Below are 21,695 nucleotides of genomic sequence, written 5' to 3'. Positions count from 1 at the left end.
ATGAGGTAGGGATAAGTCAGCCTACTGTATAGAACCCTGGACAAGCCTTATGTTCATGGAGGAACAGCCAGATGGTAATAGGCCTGCACCCACTACAGTGTACCTGCTCCCAGTCTACAGCCCACACCCTCCTAATAGGTTTCAGCACTCAGCAAAGGCTGTTCCCTTCCCTAGAACACTCTTCCCTAAGTCTGCACAGCCTCCACATTCAGGCCTCATGTCACAGGTATTATTATGAACACTGATTCAGCTTCAGTGTGTGAAGCTTCCCCTCTGCAGGTGGAGACCAGGGACTTGACCCCTAGACCTTGCACATTGTAATATGTGTACTCAGCTGGTGTGCCGCCTCTCAGCCTCTGCAAAAAACATTCATGGTACAAGGTCCCATCTTCAATCCTCAGCTCCACCATAAGCCTGAGCTGAGCAGGCCTCTGATTTCTCTTTCTCTCTCTCTCTCTCTCTCTGTGTGTGTGTGTGTGTGTGTGTGTGTGTGTATCTTTCGCTCAGTATCTCTCTTATTAAAATATCAAAAAGCAAAAACAGATACTGAGCATAAAAACCCAGGTTCAGAGGTGGACAGAAGCAATGTATTGATAAGAGGGCAGGGACTGAGGAGGCTGGTGAGGGGTTTCAGGAGAGATAACCACTGTTGGATGGGGATAGTGACGTCAGTGCCACTAAGACCTCACTCTCCAACCTAACCCTACCAGCAGGGGTGCTAAGGCTGGGGGCAGGCACCCATCAGGCCAAGCTGGCAGGGATGTTCTCTGACATACAGGACCCCACCTGCCTGGAAACTATGATGCTGTGTGGTCCAAGAGGTGGTGCAGTGGACAAAGCATTGGACTCATAAGCATCAGGTCCTGAGTTCAATCCCCAGAATGATGTCTGGTTCTCTTTATCTCTCTCTTCCTATCTCTCTCTCTTCCTATCCCTCTCATTAATAAATAAATAAAATATTAAAAAGAGAGAGGAAGGAAGGAAGAAAAAAAGGAAGAAGGAAAGAAAGAAACTGGATGCTTGGGTATCCTACTCTATGGTGGCCAGTGGATCTTGGAAGGAGGAACTATTCTTTCCTGGGGAGCGGGAGCAGGAGCAAGAGCAGAGGCTTGTCTGAAGACACTTCAAGACAAATAGCTTTGAGATTCCAATGATTTGGCAATGTCTCTGACCCCCCAAAAGCCTGTCCCCTGCTAAAATTCTGGCCCATCCTGGAGGCACACATCATGTACCATGTGTGTCCACACCATAGTCTCTCCACATGCGCCCCAGACAGATGGGCAGCCTGACCATGCCATTTGTGCTGCAGAGATGTTCTCCAAATAGAGCTGCCGACTGCTACTGTTCAGAGGCCAGTCCTGGGCCACCCCTCAGCCTGGGGCTCAGATGGAAGTTTCCAGACTGTCTTTCCCAATGAAGTTATTTTTATGCCCCAAATGCCTGTGGGAAAGTGTGGGGGAGGGGTGGTGAGAGAAAAAGAAAACAGAGACCCTAATCACAGGCAAAGAGGGGACCCTGCATTCCAGGGTCTCCTCCTTTGAGCTACCCCCCCACACACAAGGAACAGTGTGGTCAAGAAGGGGACTTGGGGGTCTGGGGGAAGGGGGAGGAGACTGCTGGCTGTCCTTGTGCCAAGGCTCAGAGAGGGTGGGTTGGTGACATATACTCTAGTTCCCCTAGAGCTCTTGCTAGCCAGCCAGGGGTGGGGTGGGGGGGGCTGGAGGGGGGCTATTTATAGCATCTAAGTGTGGAGGGGCCCTGTCCCCACACAGGAGCCACCAGGACAGCCCCTGGGGAGTCTGAGTTGTGGGTGGGGTGTCTGCAGCGTCTCCTCTCCAGCAGCAGTGAGGAAGCACCCCCAGGCTCCAGCCTCTCTCTCACCACCAGAAGGGATATGTTCTGCTCCCCTCCCTCTCCTATGGCCACAGGGACCCAGCCCACGCCCCACCCCCTTCTTCCTGTGAGGCTGTACAGCATCTGGGCCTGATGAGAACTTCCTGCCCAGGACTCCTAGGACTCCCGGGGTCCCAGGCTGATGGGCCTCCTGCATCTGCCTCTCTTCCCTGCCTCTCACCCACATATGAGTTCACTATCTAACCATTTCTTGTCTCATTCATTCATTCATTCATTCATTCATTCATTCATATACTACCTCATGTGCTTACTCACTCTCTTCTTCATTCACTCATTCATTCATTCATTCATTCATATATTCCTTCCCTCCTTCATTCACACATTCACTCCCTCGGTTACACACTGCTTCTTGCACTCACCACTCTCTTCCTCACCTATGCATTCACTCACTCTCTCATGCCTTCATCCATCCACTCCTCCCTCTTATTCACTTACTCATTCACTCACTCTCTTTTCAATTCCTTCCTTACTCCCTTATTTATTCATTCCTCACTCCCAGGGTGTTTTCTGGGTCTCACTATGTACCAGATACAGAGTAAAAAAGAGGGTCTGGAAGACAGCAAAAGAGTGAGCCATCCCTTCTATATCCAGTACCCCAGAGTGGACACAAAGAAGGGAAATTCTCAGCTTTGTCTAACCAGTGCCCACATATGTATGTCTGTGCCCACTGTCTACCTGTGTGGGCCTGGGCACAATCTGAGGGCCTGCTGCACCTTTCTTGAGCCTGTGCAGGCCCCAGCAGAGGAAAGTGGTACTAATTGCCCTCACCCAGCCCTTCCAAAGACTCCCCCCCACCCCCCACTCTTGGAAGTACCGTGTTCAGGTCGGCTGGCTGGCTTCTGCCAGTATCTCTGGTGTCCCATCTCACCGTGGCCTAAGATAAGGTCCCAGCTCAAAGCTGCTTTGTTCAACCAACAAAAGGACATTTCTGTGGAACCCTGAGAGCTGGGCCACAGGCTGGCCCATGCTGGGGAGGCTCCTGCTTAGCCCTGGCACCAGCCCGGGAAACCTTAGCCCAGTCCTGGCTGAGCTGTAGGTTACTGGGGACGCACTTGCCACAGGCTTCCCAGGCCCCAAGGCCCACAGGCGGTGTCTCCTTTCCAGTCCAGCTGGGTCCTGTCCACAGCCACTGCTATGGCAGAGTCAGGCTCCTGGCTGCAGGATGGGAGGCTGCCACCTCCAGGGCAAGGGCGGCCATCTGCAGAGAACCAGGTGCATTGCAGACCAAGCCCAGCACAGATGTCGGCCACCAGCAGGACTGGTGGGGCACTTTGCTCCCAGTCCTGCCTAGGCCCTAGGGGCCTTCCATTCAGATGCATTGTCCCTGCACTGTCCCCAGTCATCTCTTGGGAGGACCCTGGGAACTGGGCTGTTTGAGAATCCTCAAGATTTGAATCTAGAAGCACTAAGAGTAGCAACAAATGCCCAAAGTCAGAGGGGTAGGTGGGGTCTTCCCAGAACCTCTGGTGGCTGTGCCAGACCAGTTATGTCACCTTCAGTTTAGGGACATTTTTATGGAAGCTAGGAAAATAAAGGTGTCATCAGGGGGCCAGGCAGTGTTGCACCCAGTTAAGGGCACACATTACCATGCACAAAGATGCAGGTTTGAGCCCCCACTTAGCACCTGTAGGGGGAGGACACTTCATGAGCAGTGAAGCAGGTCTGCAAATGTGTCTTTTTTCTCTCTCCTTTTCTATCTCCCCTTCCCATCTCAATTTCTCTCTGTCCTATCCAATAATTTAGGAAGAAAAAAAGAAAGAAAATGGCTGGGAGGAGTAAATCCATACTGCCTGCACTGAGCTCCAGCAATAACCCTGATGGCAATAAAATAAACAAAGAAATGTGTCTTCAGATACTCCGAATCTCCCCTCCCCACTTTTTCCAGGACCTATCCCAGGTTTGTTGGGGGTCCCAGCCAGGGTTCTCCTACAGCTGGATGGCACCCTGCTTTCCATCTGACCCCAGCCCCTGACTCAAGAGCCCAGAAGGGGATGGAAAATGGCCCTGCTGACCAGTTGTAGCCTGGAGGCTTGCTGATCTCTGGAGTGTGACTTGGCGAGGAGTTGGAGGTGGGAGGGGAGTGCCTGGCCTTGGCCCCATCTGCTCACTCTCCCCTCTGCTTGGGACTCTAAGCTCCCCCACCCACCCCCCAGTTTCCTTTCTCCTTCCCCCTGGGCCCTGTCACAATGAGCAGCTCCCCCTCCCCCAGGCTGGCTGGAGCCTGCCTTCCTTCCACCTCACCCAAGCTTCCCACGAGCTGCTCAAAATCATGCCTGCACACCCGGGGTTACAGGCCCCTGCTTGCCTCCAGGGCTATAACCTAGTTATCAGTTATAGGAGAAAGAGTGTTAAGGCAGGCCCAGAGAAGGTGCAGCACCACGCCAGGGCACACAGCTAGAGAGGAGCAGGCAGGGCTCAGCTGTCACTCAGTCTGCCTCTCTCTTCACCGTCCTTCTAGGGACCAATAAATGGGATGCTAGATAGGGTGACACCCCAATTTCTCCACTAAACACTTATAAGTCACTTCATGACTCTGAGCAAATATTTCAAATTTGCTGAGCTTTGGTCTTGGAGAGGGCAGGGGAGGCTGGCCTGGACAGTTCTAGGAAGTAGGGTGTAAGGGGGACCAGACAAAGCACTTTGGGGAAGACCAGGACCTGTGCATTTCCTTCTCCCAACTGCTTTACACTTCCTCATGTTCTTCCAGACAAATGGTTCCTCTCTGTGATTTAGTCATCCATCCATCCATCCATCCATCCATCCATCCATCCACTCATACTGGACAAGTGTGACTAAAACCCTGCAGAGCCTCCAAGGACTCACCCATATGACACATGCTGGTGGGGCTGAGACTGGGAAGGTGAATGGGGGTCACAGAGCCCATGGGGCTGGTTATGCTGGTTATGGAACAGATAAGAGCCAAGGACCAAGAAAGGGCAGAGCCCAATGTGGCCAGGGCACCGCCCTCATCACGAAGGGGGGCAGTGTGCACCCTGCTCCCCCAGCAGAGGTCACAGGTTTGTGCACTCGCACACTCATTTTCCCACACACCAGGCAGGCCTATGCACACACACTCACCCCCACACTCACACACATGATGGAGCGCAGCAGCAAGGGCCGGAGCCGGCAGGAAATATCCAATAAATGTTCATCCGGTGACACATGGGACTGAGTCAAGAGTCTCCATGGGACCCCAGGGCCCTGGCCTCAAGATTCCCGCCACTGAGTTGAGGGCTGCCTGTTCAGGGTGATGTCTTCTCAGAGTCCATCCCTACATTTCCTGACAGCAACTTCAGGGCACCCATGAGTCAGGGCCAGAGGCTGACCCCATCAGCCCCCAGTCCTCCCTGCTCAGATCTGTGCTTGGAAAGGGGGCAACATGAGTGCCCGGTTCCTGGGGAGGGTGGGGAGGGCAGCTTCAGGCACACATGTGCATAGACTCTGGTCCACATGCTGCCTCTGTCAATGTGCCAGGGCTATCGTGCACATGAAACGGCCTTGACAGCCTATGTTGCATGTGTGTGCACATACCTTGACGCAGCTGCACGTGCAAGCATAAGCAGGTGCATATTTGAAGGCATGTGACTGCATATGTGGGCAATAAGCAAGCATGTCCTCTAACGTGTGTGTCACATGTACTTGAGTTTTGTGTGTGCATGTGTGTGTACTCATGTGTGCATGGCAGGAGCAGGGCTGTTATCTGGCTCTGGCCCAAGGGGCTGCCTTAGGACACAGAACCCTAGCGGGCTCCAGGATCTCTGAAGGTGCTAGAAGGTTGTGGCAGGATGTGGCCGGGGCCTTCATGGCACCTGATAGGAGTGGTGTGAACCTCAGCAAATATCCTTGGGGTGGAGGGGTTGCTGATTCAGTGACCTGCAAGGGCTACTCAGAGCCACCCAGGCCCAGGCCTTGCCCACTGCCTCACTGTGGCTTCAGTTTCTCTGCCTGCATAGTAGTAGAAGAGGGGGTGCTGAAGCCTGGAGTCTGATGTCTGTTGCTGCCAGCTGTGCTCCAGGCTGAGACCCCCTGCCGTTTCCGCCCCTCTCCCTCCCTCCCCAGCCACAGTCCCAACATCTGGTTGGTGTTTCCAGTGAGCTAGCGGGGTGAGGGGCCTGGAGCCAGGAAGAGTCCCTCTGCGGGAAGAGTGTGGGAGTCACTGCTATGGTTGTGAGAACCAGCGATTCTGGAGGCTGAGTCCAGCAAGGGGCAGCAAGGGGCGTAAGGCTGGACTGGGGGGGCGGGGAAGATAGCACTGGGGGAGGGGATCAGGCCGACCTCAGTGTTCTCTTCTGCAATGGATCCACCTCATTTGGTCCACCTCCTGGGATACGTAGGGAGAGGGAGACAGCTTAGGAAGTGAGATTGACTTCATTTGTGTCCCCCTCCCCCAGAGAGGCTGTGGGGATCCCCCTTATAGGTCCAGAGTCACAAGGAGGGGAGGTGGTCTTGCCCCCACAGGGGGACTTGGGGAGCCAACACAAACGTGAGACCCTGAGATCTAAGAGCCCCAGCTGGCCTGTGGCTTGGCAGGTGGGTGAAAACACAGTCCAAGGCTCCTGCCTTGAGGGTCTGCACCCCAGGCTTGGCAGCCCTGTCTGGAGACAGCGGGCGTCAGGCGTCCTTGTCCAGGCTTAGCTAGCTCCCGCAGACTCAGCCCTTCCGGGTGAGGTCATGGGAAAAACTTGCCCGGGACGCACTGCACTCCCCCCGTCCCCCAGCTGAGGATCCCCAAGCCGCTGCAGGTTTATCCTGGTCCTCCCAGCTATGGGGAAGGCAGAGCCATGGGTCCCACCCCAGCCCAGCCTCCGGTCAGGTGCTCCCAGGGTTCCAGGCCAGTACCTTCCTTTCCAGGTTCTCAAACTTCATAGGCTGAGGTTTATTTACAGTTGAGGTTTTGGGGTGTGTGTGTGTGTGTGTGTGTGTGTGTGTGTGTGTGTTCAGGCCCTGCACTCCCCCTTAGAATCAGCCTCAGGAAAGCACCCCCCCACCCCCACCCCGCATCCAGCTGAGCCTGGCCGGATGGGGGACAATAAGCACAGAGGAGAAAGAGTTAAAGGGAGCCCCCGCCTCCCTGCTCAGCTTACACAATTCACCAGGAAATAAACAAGAAGCAGTTTGTTTCCATTTGTCCTCAAAAAATACAAGGATTTCCTCTCTGGGCTAGTCTGGTGTGACCCCCCCCCCCCCAAGCCCCTTGAGCCCCAGGTGGGTAGGGCAATAAGGGGGCTTTGGGTGGGTGGGGAGGTCACCTGGGCAGCCCCTGATTGAGCTCCCATAAGTTTTCTCTACTTACAACTGGCATGGGGATGGGGTCTCTGAAGGAGAGAAACATCTGGAAAGTTAGATAGGCCCTAGGTTATGTAGGGGTGAGCCTGAGCAGAGTAGGAGAAAGTGGTGGTGTGTTTGAAGCAAGGTGTACCTACCTTGGGATGATCAGAAAAGGTCTCTATGGCTTCTCTAAGGGAGGGAAGTTGAGCGTTTGGACAGAAGCAATGCTTGTGCAAAGGCCCTGTGGTAGGCAGGTGCTGAGCACCTTCCAGAAGCAGTAAAATGAGAAAGACTGTGAAAGGAGTAGAAACCGGTGATTGGGAAGTGCTGGGAGAGACAGGATCCCCACCCCTCCCAGGCCTAGCTTGCTCAGGTCATCCAAGGAATGACCCCCCCCCCAAAAAAAAAAAAAAGAAAGAAAAAGAAAAAGATTGCTTACAGCTCCCTCCTCTTTTCCTCTAGCCTCCCAGGCAGCAATTTCCTCTTGACCTCAGTCAAATCCCAGTTCTGGGGGGACTGACTTCAGGGTCCAGTTCTTAGACTCTCCCTCCCACCTGATTCAAGCTCCCCGGGAGGCCAGAGCTCTGACAGCTACCCTGGATGCAGACTCCCAGAGCCATGCTTCAGCATGATGCCCCTTCCCAGTAAGGGTGAAAGTCCTTCTCAATGGGGACCCCCCCAGCTGGGTCTCCACCATCATCTTATCCCTTGCCCATCACACCCACCCCCACAGATGGTGGTACTTGGATGCCCAGGGTTCTGCTCACCCATCTCCTAACCCAACCTCCTTTGTCTAACCCACCCTCCAAGTAAGCTCAGAAGTGATCATAAAATGCAGCACCCTTAGCCAAAGTCCGGGGGACCCCCACAATGACCTGAGCAAGCATGGCCTGGGAGGGGTGGAGATCCTGTCTCTCCCAGCACTTCCCAATCACCGGTTTCTACTCCTCTCACAGCCTTGCTCACCTTACTGCTTCTGGAAGGTGCTCAGCACCTGTCTGCCACAGGGCCTTTGCACAAGCATCGCTTCTACCCAAACGCTCAGCTTCCCTCTCCTAGAGAAGCCATAGAGACCTTTTATTACCACCATGGTTATTGCTGGGGCTCTGTGCCTACATGATGAATCCACCACTCCTGGCAGCCATTGTTACTTTTTATTTTCTTTTCCATCTCTTATTTGATAGGACAGAGAGAAATTGAGAGGGAAGGTGGAGATAGAGACAGAAAGAAAAAGAAAATGCCTGCTGCACTGTCTCACCACTCATGAAGCTTTCCCTCTGCAGATGGGGAACAAGCCTGTGAACCAGGGTCCTTGAGCATGGGAACATGGGCACTTTACTAGGTGTACCACCACCCAGTCCTAGAAAGAAGCTCAACACCAATGATCTTTGGAGAGATTGAAACCCAACAGAGACACCACCTCACACCTGCTATATCAGTGTTAGGAACAAAATTTTTAAAAAAGCAGCGACTCTTGGGGGAACAGAGTAGTTAAAACTCTGGCACAATGCTGGTATAGTGGAAAATCAGTGGTCTGAGAGGTGGTGCAGTGGATAAAGCATCAGACTCTCAAGCATGAGGTCCTGAGTTCAATCCCCGGCAGCACATGTACCAGAGTGATGCCTGGTTCTTTCTGTCTCCTCCTATGTTTCTCATAAATAAATAAATAAATAAAATCTTTAAAAAAAAAAAAAAAAGAAAGGAAGGAAGGAAGGAAGGAAGGAAGGAAGAAAGAGAGAGGTTATATTGTTAAATGGGAAACTGGGGAATGTTATGCATGTACAAAAAGAGAGAGAGAGAGAAAGAAAGAAAGACAGAGAGAAAATCACAACTGAAAACTGTATGGTGGCTTCTGGAGCAAGTCTGCTTTTGAGTATACACCCCCCACACCCTAAAGAATAAAAACAAAACAACAATAAAAAAATAACATTGTTATTCACAGTAGCTAAAAAGTGGACTCAGCCCAAGTTAGGTGAACAGTGGATAAATAAGAGATGGCATATACACACAGTGGAATAAAATGCAGCTTAAAGAAAGGGCCCCTTGACACACTGCAATGTGGAGGAATACTGTGGACATTGTGTTCAGTGCAAGCACCCATCATAGAAGCACAGATTGTGCAGGATCCCTCTCATGTGAGGGACACACAGTCATCAGAGCTGAGAAGGAGTGGCAGGTGCCTGCTGGGAGTGGGTAGAGGAGTACCTTAGGAGACAGAGCATGTGCGGAAGGCTGAATGCATTTCGAGACTCGAGGCCACACAACTGTCTGAGCAGTGCACTTAAACACACAGTTGGACCAATCTGGCATGAAGTATATTCCACCAGTTTCAATAGAGAGCTGAGGCATGATCCTGAAGCATCTTGATGTAGAAAAGACTAATGGGTCATTCTCCAAGCTGAGGGTCAGTGCTGTCAGGGAGAAAGCAAAACTCACAAGGTGCCCCATCTAACCAGGGAGGGGCTCATGGCCAGTCTGAGCTGGGGCTTCCTCCTTTGTCCAGTGGAGCTGATCATGGCAAGCTTCTGACCGGGAGGATCATTTTGGAACTTGCCAGCCTGCTCCCACTAACCTGTTTCATTGATACAATCACTAATTAGACCCTGAAGAGGCTTCTCAGATCAGGCTGATTCTGCAGCTGTGGGAGTGAGGGGGAGATGAAGGAAAAGCCATCTGCAAAGAGACTATGTCCTGGGGGCCGGGCAATGGCACACCCGGTTAAGTATACACATTACCATGCACAAAGACCAGGATTTGAGACCCTGCTCCCCACCTGCAGGGGGGACACTTCATGAACAGTGAAGCAGGTCTGCAGGTGTCTCTCTGTCTCTTTCCCTCTCTTTTTCTTCCTCCCCTCTCAATTTCTCTCTGTCCTATGCAATAAAATAGAAAGAAACTAAAGAAAAAAATGGCTTCCAGAAGCAGTGGATTCATAGCGCTGGCACTGAGTCTGAGATAACCCTGGTGGCAACAAAAAGAGGAGGGGGGCCAGGCAGTAGCACAGCGGGTTAAGTGCACATGGCACAAAGCCCAAGGACCAGCATAGGGATCCTGGTTCCAGTCCCCGGCTCCCCACCTGCAGGGGGGAGTCACTTCACAAGCAGTGAAGCAGGTCTGCAGGTGTCTATCTTTCTCTCTTCCTCTCTGTCTTCCCCTCCTCTCTCGATTTCTCTCTGTCCTAGCCAACAACAATGACAGCAGTGACAACAATAATAATAACAAAACTATGATAAATAACAAGGAAAAACAAAAAGGGGGAAAAATGACCTCTAGGAGCAGTGGATTCATAGTGCAGGCACTGAGCCCCAGCAATAACCTTGGAGGTGAAAAAAAAAAAAGAGGTGGGGAAGAGAAACTGTATGCTGTCCCTGGTGGGCTTAGCCAGGGAATCTCTCTGACCTCATGTCTGATCATGGGCACTGTGGAACTGACAACGCCTGATCCACAGGTTCTCTGACACTTAACTCATGAGGCTCCTGGTGCCTGCATAATAGTTTGAGAACCAAGGGCACAAAAAGCCTATTCTACATATCAGGGGATAGTGCTGTGACATGCAAGACCGTGGCTGCCACACAGAACAATTAAATGACACTCACCTGCCACTGCCAGAGGAAGGGGTAGGGGTCGGGGGGGGGGGTTATTCAGAAGAAATCTTCTTTTGAGTGACAGCTTCTTTCTCTAATCCCCAGTGCTTCTGTGAACCAGCAGGACTCTGAGGTGGGGCAAAATGTGTTCTGAGTGGGTCAGGTGGGTGCTGGGGAAGTGTGTGTGTAGGGAGATCTGGCCTCTGGCCCTTCTGCCAAGCTGGAGGACCTGACCTTCCTTCCAGGCCTCTGCTGGGCACACTGGGTGCTTGGCAGGGAAGAAAAAGAGAGAGCAAACTCCCCTCCCACCCCACACACTGCTTCCAGGCACAGTCCCCTCTGTTGATAAAGCAAGTCTCCACTGGAGAACTCTCAGTAACAGGGTTTTGCATTTGGAGGGAAAAAGCTGCTGGGCCCCATTGGGTCCTGCACAAAAGTCCCTTTGTACCCCCCACCCCCCAGTGCCACAGAGAGAAATTAACTTTTCAGCAAGAGATTAAGCAGGCAGCTGAGCTCAGGCAGAGCTGTTTCCATGTGGTTTTGGGGATGCAGGGGGGCCCCCTACAGCTCCAGGTCCCAGTAGATACCTCAGGAGCTGATGGGGTGTGTGTGGGGAGCGGGGAAGAGAGCATCATTAGCCCTCCCTCCCACTGGAGACCCTATTGTCCTGAGTTAGAGAATAAGAAACGGAGGCAGGTAGGTAGTTATCCCTTTCCCACCCCTCAGCTAGCTGTGTAGCAGCCCTGGGTACAGGTGGGGCCCTCTCTGCTTCTGAAAGGGATGATATCAGAGAGAGAGGGGCTGGGGCCATCCAAGCTGCATCCAGTGGGGAGCCTGAGGGAGTGTGTGAAACCACCTGCCTGCCAGGCCCTGTCTGCTCAGCTTGCCCTTGAAACTCCCAGTTTCAGTCTTCACTGTGTCCAAGTTGGGGGGCTGGGTAGGTCCCTCTTCACACCAATCTCCTTCTGTCACTTCTTAGAACCACCCCCTCCCTACCCCAGGTGGGGAGGAAAGAGGTCTCAGAGCTGAGCTCTGCTGTGGGAGAGGTCTACGGGGCACAGGGCAACGGGTCTGCAGGAGGGAACTAGTCGGGACAGGCCTAGCCATGCTCAATGTCCTCCATTAGACCCGGGGGTGGGAGGCACACTCGTTGGTCTGTGTTTATGAAGTACTGAGGAGGGCCCTGCCTGTCACTCTTTGCTGAGGATTTTGCTGTCTGGGATGGGATGCTGATGCCACTTGCCCATCTTTATGGGTTGGAGAGTGGCTACCAGGTGACAGTAGGCTCAGAGGCCACCACTCGTGTCTGGTCCACACCCCCCTCCAGAGGTGGCAGGAGATTGGGGATCACAGGTTGTGGGGGTGGGCCATGGAAGAGGAGGGCGTGGGAGCTGGGAGCCCACCCTGGGGCTGGAGGCTTGTGCTGCCCACCTGGAATTTCTTGGGTCATCGATCACTGTGTCCCCACCCCCCATCTCCTGGGTCTCACCTCCAGGCCTGGAAATTTCCAGAGCAAGATCTCAGGCCCTTTGAGGCAAGGGAAAGGCTCCCGTGTGGGAGCCTATTTAGAGATAGGAAAACTGAGGCTCACCTTAGCTCAACACCACTAGTGCCCTGAGCTCAAAGGACAGACACTGCCCACCCACCCCCTCCCTTGCCATCCTGCCATGCTACTGTCTCATCCCACCCCCTGCCTGGCACTGAGAGCTCCTAAGAGAGCTGCCCAGACAACTTCCCTTCTTCTGTCAGCTTGGCCCTGAGCTTCTGGGCTGCTCTGGCTCAGTGTGACTTCTCCTGCCTGCGTTCAAGGGGGTCAGTGCTCCCCCAGCCTGGGACCCCTAAGCAGCTGAGGGTAGCCCCTGGCTGCACTATTCTGGCCGGGACCCCTGGGAGTGGTCTGATGCCTCCCATCTGGGGCTGGGGAGGTGACAGTCTGGTACACCCTCTGCAGCATGGACTCAGGGCCCAGAATCCACCTCAGGGATGGCAGCATGCTGATGAGAGGCTCCCCTGAGGAGTCAGGCTTGAAGGGCATATGGTGTCTCTCCATCTACAACTCTTCCAAACCTCGTGGACCCCAGTGGGCCATGTGCTTCACTGTCTCCTGTCCACTCCTCCCAGGTGCTGGCAGGTGGCCAGGGGCGGGCACCGGTCCCAGAGTCTCGGGTGTCTCCGGGCAGTGATTTTTGGAGCGTGGGTAGGCCTGGGAGGGTGGCGCAGGTGGAGGGAACACCTGCCGCAGGAGCCTGGGAACGTGGGAACAGGGTGCAGAGCTGCCTGGGGGCCTGCAAACAGTGCTGATCTGCGGGAGGAGGCGGGGCAGCTCCTGGGAGCTGATCGAGGCAGAGCTGACGGTGCACCTGTACAGCAGTCCTACCAGCCTCCTGGCGGGCTTTGCTCTCCCCAGAGGGCATTTGGGCACCAGCCTGTGGCATTCCCACTTGGATCCTCCCCTGCCCGCCCCCAAGTCTGTCCTGGCAGCCTCTTCAGAGACCCCGAGGCCCCTGGAGAGGGGGTCCAGCCATACCCCTAATTCTTCCCAAGATGCTGTTGATTTGGGCTGAGTGGATGTCCACAGGTGTTCTAGGTAGGCTAGCAGCCTCTCACCCTCTGGAGAAGCTCCTGAGTCTTTCCACACCTACCATAGACCCCTGACTCCCACCTTCAAAGGCCTAATTAGAGGCCCCGCGTGTCTAGAACCTCTCATCTGGGCCTTCCTCTCTCACTGGTGCCCAGACCTTCTATCTGGGTGAGGTGTCTCAGGCCTGGTGGAGTAACGTGGAATGAGGAGGTTTGGGGATGACTAGCCACCTCCCTTCCAGGGTGTATGTGAGGGGTACATACTGGCCACTCCACATCAGTAGCTCCCCCAAATTGCATGTGGCCCCACAGAATGCACAGTCCTACCCCACTTTATAGTTGGGGTGATGCAGCTAGCTATGCACCCCAGTTCAGCCTGGTATTAGAAGCCAACCTGTGCATGGGCCCCATGGAAGTGTCTGCACTGGGGGGTCAGGGCTAGGACTTATATCCTCATGCCAGGCTACCCCTCCCTCATGCTGTTGATGCCCAGATGGGGGTGTGAGGGTGGCGTCCAGGCCTAGTTGGCAGGGAAGTCAATTCAAGTCAGATTCTGCTGCCCTTGGTGGGCTCAGATTGACCCCCAAGCTGGAGGGACCTGGCATCCTGCCTGCTCCCCAGGGCTCCATCTCTGGGCCTCTACCACCCTGACCCTAGGCCACACTTTGATTTATCAATTCCTTCACTAGCTATGCTGCCTGGGGGCCTTCCCAGGCTCAGCCCCACCCCCTGGATTACACACCCTGGGCTGCAGGCTTGGGAAACTGAGGGGGCGGCTGACAGGACTGAGTAGGGACAGGGCCAGACAGGCCCAAGCTTGGGGACACGGGTGCACTGGCTGCTCCGTTATTGAGGCTACATGTGATGAGGGAGGAGAAGGGTGCTGGATCCCCTAGGATCTACCCTCCCTTTTCCGAGACCGCTGGAGAGCACACCCCGGCCCCGCCAAGAGTAACCAAGGGCCTGACCTACTGCTCTGCAGGCAGCCAGGATACCAGGATAGAGTGGGGGTGACCTAGGGCACCAGTAGCCCAGGAGACCATCCTGGCACTAGGTCAGCAGTCACCCTGATACTTGGAGCACCCCAAGCTCAGGAAAGTTGGGAATGACCACAGACTATCTCTTCAACAGTGTCAGCTATGGGGGCACTTAACTCTCTCCATATTTGAATTCTAGATTATCAAGTCCATTCATTCATCAAGCATTTATTAAGGGCCATTGGATGCAGGTGTGGGCCCTTCAAGCACTGGATGTCAGCTTGAACCTCTGCATTCCCACATGACCCTAGCAGGGCCAGCCAGGCCTGGGAGCATGGCTGCCAGGACGGGCTGGAGCAAGGGTGGAAGGTGCTGTGAGAGGAAGGGAGACTCACCAGGGACCGCCCATAGAGGGTATGTGAGTATGACTAGGGAGATAGTTGAGCATCAGAGCACAGGACTTGTGTGCTTGAGTTCCCATGAGCTCCCAGGTTCAATCCCTAGCACTGTTGTATGCCAGAGCAATACTCTAACCTCTCTCGTTCATAAAGATAAACAAGTCAAAGAAGGAGGGAGTGGTAAAGAGATGATGGTGGTGACCTGGGAGGCTGTGCAGTACTTAGAGCACTTACAAATATGAGGTTCCAAGTTTGATCCCCAGCACTGCATGTACCAGAGAGATGTTCTGGTAGTTCTCCCCCCAACTTCATTAATAAATAAATAAGGGGCTGGGTGGTGGTGCACCTGGTTGAGCGCACAGGCTATAATCTGCAAGGACTTGGGGTTAAGCCTTCGGCCCCACCTGCAAAAGGAAAGCTTTGCAAGTGGTGAAGCAAGTCTGCAGTTGTCTCTCTGTCTTCTTGCTCTCTATCAACCACTTCCCTCTTGGTTTCTGACTGTCTCTATCCAATAAATAATAAACATAATAAAATGAAAGAAACAAGTAAACAAATCTTTTTTTTTCCACCAGGCTTATTGCTGGAGCTCAGTGTCTGCACTACGAATCCACTGATTCGGGCAGCCGATTTTTTTTTTTCTATTTTTATTTGACAGGACAGAGATAAATTGAGAGGGAAAAGGGAGATAAGGAAAGAGAAAGATAGACCCCAGCAGCCCTGCTGCACCACTCATAAAGTGTCCTCCCTGCAGGTGTGGAGTGGGAGCTTGAACCCAGGTCCTTATTCATGGTGATATGTGCGCTTAACCGGATACACCACCACCCAGCTCCCAATCTTTTTTTTAAAAAAATTTTTATTTATATTGAATAGAGACGGAGAGAAATTGAGAGGGGAAAGGAAGATAGAAAGACAGACACCTGCATTCCTGCTTCACCACTCTGAAGCTTTCCCCCTCCCCACAGGTGGGGACCAGGGGTTTGAACCTGGGTCCTTGCACACTGTAATGTGTGCACTTAACCAGGTGTGCCACTACCTGGCCCCCTTCTAATCTCTTTTTTGAAGGCTATGTGAACTGCCTCAAGAGATAGAAGCCCCAACACTGATCCTTAACACACACACACACACACACACCCAGTCTCATGATCAGCTGCCCCTACATAGGCCTAGCCAGACCTGGTTCTGGGCACTGAGTTTAAGTCTGAGTAAGGGGGGGGGTGAGCATTTGCAAGAAAGTGTGTGTGTGTGTGTGTGTGTGTGTGTGTGTGTGTGTGTGTAATGTGTCACATGTGCACTTGAACCCACCCTGGCTGCCGGGAATGTACCTGCTTTCCCTTCTACCCCCATAACTAGGTCATTCCCTGAAATGATGCACTGTATGTGACCTCACATTGCTGGCAAGCAACGAGGTCACTGGAACAATGGTCCAGGCCCAGCATTCCAGAGCTTGGCAGATGAAGCAGGTGTAAACCTCGCCCCAGCCTTTACTTTTGTATCCCTTGTAGAGATACAGCTCAGATGACCCCTCAGGAAGGGCTGTGGGGTGCCCTTGTGTAGGGGGCCACCTCCTCCACAGACATTCTCCTCTCCCCCCAAAGTAGTCTGATCAGGTTAGATGTACCATGAATATGTGCTCATTAAATTGGTAGGTGGGTGGGTCGTAGGTAAATGTATGATTAATGAATGGATGGCAGATGGGTGTATAATGACTGGATGGATGAATGGATAAATGGTGGATGGATGGAAGGATGGATGGATGGATGATGGCTGGGCGGATGAGTGACAGATGAAAGAAAGGATGATGACTGGGTGATAGATGAATGATGGATGGGTGGATGGATGGATGGATGGGTGGATGGATGGATGATTGTGAGTGAATGGAGGATGAGTTTACAAATGGCTGAAAGAGTAAATGGATGTGGGTGGACAGGTGGATGGATGATGGTGGGTCAACAGATGGATGATGGCTTAGTGGCAGATGAAAGGAGGGTGAAGGTGTGAATGAATGAAAGACTAGGTGGATGGATGGATTTAAAGAGCAGATACATGGATGGATGGATGGATGGATGGATGGATGGATGGATGGATGGATGGATGGATGGGCAGGCAGAAGGCTGAGCGAATGAATATCTGTTCCTGTGGGATTCTCTGGCACAGACCTTTGAGGTAGGGGAAAGCCACTATGGTCAGTGCTCAGATGGGGGGTGCACTGGGCTGATGGAAATGCAGTGAGAGACATTCACTCCAGCAAGGGACTCAGAGGACCCACTCTAAAGCCCCATCTATACCAAGTCCTGAGGAAGAGGAAGGAAGATGTGCTCCAGGTAGGTAGAACAGTATGGGCAGAGTCCCCAAATTTAAATGAAGGGTGAGATAGGAGTGACCAGATCCCCAGACCTGCAGGCTGGCCAGTTCTCCTTAGTGACCTGAGATCCCTGAGGATGCTTCCCAGGCACTTGGCTGCTTGGCATAGGCCTGGCCCACACAGGCTTAGGAAATGGGAGGAAAGGGAGGTGGGTGGGTGGGTGGGGTGGGAGGATACTCCTGACTCCATGCCAAATGTTGCATATATGTCTGATGTTCCCAGCCCCCCTAGGTGCAATTCCACGGAGAGGGACACCTGTGCTAGGCCCAGATGGAGGTGACCAGCGCAGCACTGTGGCCTGGCCTCCTCCACTGCTTCCCCAGTCCCTGGGAAGAGCATCACAGCTTGGCTATTTTCCCTGTCTGAAGTCCAAGGCTTCCGTACCACCCTTTGTTCTAGAACTAAGGAGCTGGACACAACTTGGAGAGTTGAATGTTGGGAGATGAAAAGAGCACCCCCAACCCTAAAGTGCCCTAAATACACTAAACTGACTTGAACAGCCAGGATGGAAGGATTGCAGGGAATTATATATTTTTTAAAAATGTATTTAATGAGAGAGAAAGAGAAAACCAGAGCATCGTTCTGGCACATGGGATGCCGGGGATTGAACTTGGGACCTCATGACTGAGAGTCCAACTATCTATCCACTATGCCACCTTCAGGGTCCCTGGGAATCATCCTTATGGTCCCATCATGAGAAGTAAGCATCTCTGGGGGAGCACCAGGGGGACATTAGACCCTGGGGTGGGGGGCCAGCTCAGGGTCCTGTCTGGAGGGCAAGACCAGCCCTGCCCCAGGAGTCAGTGCCAGTTTTACTATGCATGAGAGAGTGAAACCTGTCTTTAATTACAGCCCTAGACCTTCTCATCCACCCCCCCCCAAGCCTCCCCACTTCAAAGGCCACCAGCCTGGAGGAAGGGAGGGAAAGTTTCTGGGTGCCCAGGAGCCTCCCCTCCCCTTGGAGGTGGGGTCCTACAGAAGCACCAGTCCCAGGCTGGGGTTGCAGCCTGGGGAGCTGGTTTCTGGGCCCTCCTCCATAAATGGGGCTTCTGGAACCTTCCCTCACTGTGGGCAGCACCCATACCAAGCAGCCCTTCACTCTCTGATTTTGGGTCCCTCTGGCTTTGCTGCCCTGTTCATGGTCCCCTGGACACAGGCACAACTCCAGCACAAGGCCATCATGGCTGCTGCAGTGGACACTGTCCAAGGCTAGGGTTGGCACTACAGCATGGAGGCAGGGGCTAAGGGGCAGGACAGACCCAGGCACAGGCTCAGGGGAGGATGCTTGGAGGACATCCCAGTGGGTGTTCCCTTTGGGGGTGGGGGCGGACAGTGACAGAACCTGTTTCCCAGGCCAGGGATCAAAGCAGGTGGAACTGGGGCCTAATTAGACAGGAAGCTTGCATGCACCCCTGGGAGGTTTGTGGGCAGGCTCTGGACAATGATGCTGCACCTTGGGGCCGGATGGACAGTCTTCCACAGACTATTCACCTGGAAGGGAGCAGATGCCAGCGCTGAGTCTGGGGAAAGCACATTGGCCCAGGATGCCAAGCAAGCTGACTGAAAGAGAGAATGCCAGGGTGTGCAGACCTACTAAATGACATTAATAGAGGTTGAGTGTCCAGAATGAGGGAGATGATATCTTTTCTTCTCTATTTGGATTGGGTCTCCAAAGTCCCACCCAACCTGCCTGAGCTTCAGGCTGTGTCCAAAAATGCACTAACCCAGAACGTTTCTTCAGCCTTTCTTCCATCATACCCACAGGCAGTTAGGAGTGGCTGCTCCTAAGGCTTTTCTGTCCATTTGTAAGTTGCCTTGTGGACTTCAATCCCCAGCCCTAGGGAAGTCTGGTGGTCTGTGAGGAGCAGGGCCAGAAACAGGGCTGCCTGTGAAGGTAGCCAGGGGTAGGGGAGATAGTGTAATGGTTATGCAGTGAACTCTCATTCCTGAGGTTCCAAAGTTCCCAGTTTAATCCCCCACACTACCAATAAGCCAGTGCTGAGCAGTGCTCTGAAAAGAAGAAGAAAAGGAAGGAGGAGGAGGCGGAGGAAGAAGAAGAAAGTAGAATTAGCATTAACTCATCTGACGTAGCAATCCTTCTCTGGGACCTCCTTCAAAGGAAGGGTCACAGGGAGGAAGTAATGAAGGATGGAAGAAATGGATGAAGAAAACAAGGAAGGAGGGGCTCTCACGGTCCCTCAGGCTTTGGAAGTGGCCCTGTTGAGTCAACTCCTGCCTCACCTGCTCCTCCACCCCTACCTGGAGAGGCCCCCCAACATGCTCACATCAAACTCTGTGCATTTGATCTAGTTTCAAAGGGAACTTTGTCTCAGCTGGTGCAGCGGCATACGGGCTTGGCCCATCTGATTCACCTGTTCCCCTGCCAGGGCTGGACAGGACAGGTGGAGGGGCAGCTGGGGCTCCCAACCCTCCTCTTTCTTGCATCCCAGAAGCAGGTTCTGTAGTTCTACTCCTGGGCTTTGCTCTCAGTGTTTTTGTGTGTCTCTACCTTACCTCTCTCTCTCTCTCTCTCTCTCTCTCTCTCTCTCTCCAAGGCTTTTCTCCCTGGGAAAACAGAAGCTGCAGGGTCTCAACGGTCAGAGACAAATGCCAAATGGGCTGAGGCTTTCTTCTCCAGAGGGGGCCCTCTGACAGCTGGGCAGCAGCCTCCAAATGGTGTGTGTGGTCAGGGCCTCCCTCTCCGCCCCTAGCCCCCAGCCCCCCTGGGGCTACTGAGCACAGCAGTGTGAGTGTGCACAGCACTGGAGGCCTGGCCATGGATGGCCCCAAGGCTAATCTGGGGGGGGGGGGGCTGGGGCCTTATCCCTTGAATGGAACACCTCCACTCCCTGTGGTTACCCCAAGGCCTCCAGGAAGAGCTGTGCTAGAGGCATGTGGGCAGCCCAGTCCCTTCCTGCAGCTGCCCCCTTGAGGGCATTCCTGAGAAATGCCTGGAGTGCCAGGGTCACTCCTGGTCATCTTCATCTGTGTGATGACCCATCCCCAATGTTCACTATCTGACCCTCCTATGACCTTTTGAGGGGGCTTCCACTTCAGGGCCCAGGCACTGCAGGAGTGAGAGCACAGCATGGGTGGTGGACATCAGGAGGCCTCTATCAGAAGGAATGAGTAGCATTGGGCTTTTGCTCCCTCCCCACCCAGCTGAGTAGCCCTGTCAGTTTCAGTTGCCTCTCCTCAGTCCTTTCCAGGGCTGGGCTGGTAAGAACTCCACCCGCGGGACAGCTGCGGGGCAGCATGCCAGTGGCCCTCCAGGCCACCCACTAGGAGGCTCAGCTAGTACCAGGTCCCTTCCAGCCTTAGGTCCAGTTCCTTTCTCTCATTTGCCTCTGCTCTGGGGACTGCCAGGGGCAGGGACAGTGGCTTCTGAGAGGCAAATGGCAGAATGGTTCTGCCCAGATGGTCACTGACTATGCCTGGCACCACAGCTCAGGCAGGCTAGTGGAGACTCCTTGAGAGGTCAGGTCTGTGCACCACGAGTATCCTCAGCATGACTGAGGGAGAGGCAGTCAGGACAGTCAGGACAGTCACCCCCAAGACACGGGGCTGCCAGAATGTCTTAGAGGAGACCCCACCAGAACCCTCATTCTTGGGACTGGACCCTGAGGCCAGCCAGGCTCAGGATAAAGTCACTCAAGACCCCATGTTCAGGGCAGCAGGGGTGCAGTGTGGCCAGGCCTACTGGAGGCTCTCAGGAATGACATGTGTGGGTGAGGAGTGTTCTCAGGTGGTAACCACAAAGGAAGGACACAAACCCCCTGCCGCCACCAGCAGGGGCCTGCTTCAGGAAAAGTGGGCCTGGGATACAGGTAAGCAAAGAATCTTCTGGGCTCTCCCCACTCTGAGCCAGGTAGGCACCTACCAGGACTGGGTGGAAATAAGGGGCTTGGGCCCAAAGAAAGCTCTCTCAGGAAGAACAGGCCACTCCCCCTGGTGAGCCAATGTGTCTGGGAGTCTCCACTATCCTCCAGAACCATCTAGAACTTCACAACTCAATTGTGCTCAGCCCCCAGCACTCTCCCTTAAGTTAGTTCAAGCCTTGGGCAGGTATAGCATGATGACCAGTACTCCCTGAGATACCCTGACCAACCCTAAAGTCTGGAGAGCACTGACTGGTAAAAAGGGGGAAGGCAGCTTGCACCCCAACACAAGAGCCCCTATTCCCAGGCAGGCCTTTCTCTTAAATACTGTGCCCCTGTGAAAGAGGGTCTTTACCCTAGGATTGAGGAGGACAGCCTGGGAGGTGTGGGGTACATGCCAATTCAAGTGTCACTCACTTGTGCCTACAGCCTAGGACTCCCACTGGAGGGCAGGAGGCATCCAGCTGTCTGTCCAGCGGTTACTAGCCATCAGACCACCAAACCCTCTACCACTTCCAGGGGGTATGTGAAACAGGAGAGGTGCTGAGAAATCAGGGGCCACTTCCTCAAGGAATTAAACACAGCCAAACAACAGGAGACCCTACTCCTGTACACTCATGCTCAGAGGCAGAACAGAGGTCCCCACCCGCAGTGACAGGTTACACCTGAGTCACAGTGGTCAGACAGCCACATGTCCCCAAGCAGACAATAGGCATACAGAACACAGCCCAGCC

General features: G+C 53.7%; 1 long non-coding RNA gene across 2 annotated transcripts; it reads left to right on the top strand.

Moving 5' to 3' along the window:
- Nucleotides 1-16,202: 16,202 nt before the first annotated feature.
- On the top strand, nucleotides 16,203-19,388 carry LOC132540723 (uncharacterized). Of its 2 annotated transcripts, none has more exons than XR_009551884.1 (4): nucleotides 16,203-16,328; nucleotides 16,948-17,042; nucleotides 17,306-17,359; nucleotides 19,203-19,388. It is a non-coding gene; the product is annotated as an uncharacterized LOC132540723 (long non-coding RNA). The 2 variants fall into 2 exon arrangements; XR_009551883.1 differs by having other exon boundaries at nucleotides 16,876-17,042.
- The last annotated feature ends 2,307 nt before the right edge of the window (nucleotides 19,389-21,695 follow it).

The sequence above is a fragment of the Erinaceus europaeus genome, chromosome 10, assembly GCF_950295315.1.
Source record: "Erinaceus europaeus chromosome 10, mEriEur2.1, whole genome shotgun sequence".
Classification (NCBI taxonomy): Eukaryota; Metazoa; Chordata; class Mammalia; order Eulipotyphla; family Erinaceidae; genus Erinaceus; species Erinaceus europaeus.
Note: the sequence above shows the minus strand (reverse complement) of the source record. Positions and strands in the feature narration are given on the sequence as shown.